This window comes from Physeter macrocephalus, chromosome 12 (genome assembly GCF_002837175.3).
Source record: "Physeter macrocephalus isolate SW-GA chromosome 12, ASM283717v5, whole genome shotgun sequence".
In the NCBI taxonomy this organism is placed as follows: Eukaryota; Metazoa; Chordata; class Mammalia; order Artiodactyla; family Physeteridae; genus Physeter; species Physeter macrocephalus.
Window position 1 is genome coordinate 15,190,898 of NC_041225.1, and position 945 is coordinate 15,191,842.

Genomic DNA, 945 nt, shown 5'->3' on the forward strand with positions numbered 1-945 from the left:
TGGGAGGGACACTCAAGAGGAGGAGATATGGGGATATATGTGTATGTGTAGCTGATTCACTTTGTTATACAGCAGAAACTAACCCACCATTGTAAAGCAATTCTACTCCAATAAAGATGTAAAATAAAAGAAAATAAAACAGCCCCTAAATACCCTTTACCCAGTTTTATAACACATGCACTCATGTGTGGTACTGTTCACTTTTATCACATGTCGATTTGTGTTTCTACCACCACAGTCACGACACGGAACAGTTCCATCACCACGAGGACCCCTCGTGTTGCCCTTTTATAGCCACACCCACCTCCCCCCTTCCACGTCTCCCCCGATCCTGAACCCCTGGCCCACTAATCTGTTCCATTTCTAAAATGTCATTTTGAAATGTTGTATAAATAGAATCATATAGTATGTGACCTTTTGAGATTTTAGCCGTTCCCATGGCACGAGTGATATCTCCTTATGGTTTTATTTGCATTTCCCTGATGGCTAATGATGTGGAACAACTTTTCATGGGCTTATTTGCCACCTGTGTGTCTTCCTCGGTGAAATGCCTGTGGCTGTCTTTTGCCCATTTTCTAACTGGTTGCTTTGTTCTTTTACTGTTGAGTTTTGGACGTGAGGGTCTCTTGGATGTCGGGCTCTGTGTTGGGGAAGAGCAGCTCACACAACAGGCCAGGGCCAGCTCTCAGAGCTGACATTCCAGGAGAAAGAGAAAGAAATGCACCGGGGTAAACAAATAAATAGGGTAGCTTCGAAAGCAGTGTGCTGGGAAGCACAGCAGTTGTTGATATGGATGATGAATGGCAACCTAGAGAGAGGGGTCTCCCATCACCTGGTCTGACTGAGGCCTGACAGGGAGGAGTCAGCCTTGAATGTACAGGAGGAGTGTGCAGGGGTGGGGGAGGAGTGTGCAGGGGAGAGGAGTGTGCAGGGAAGAGGGGGAGG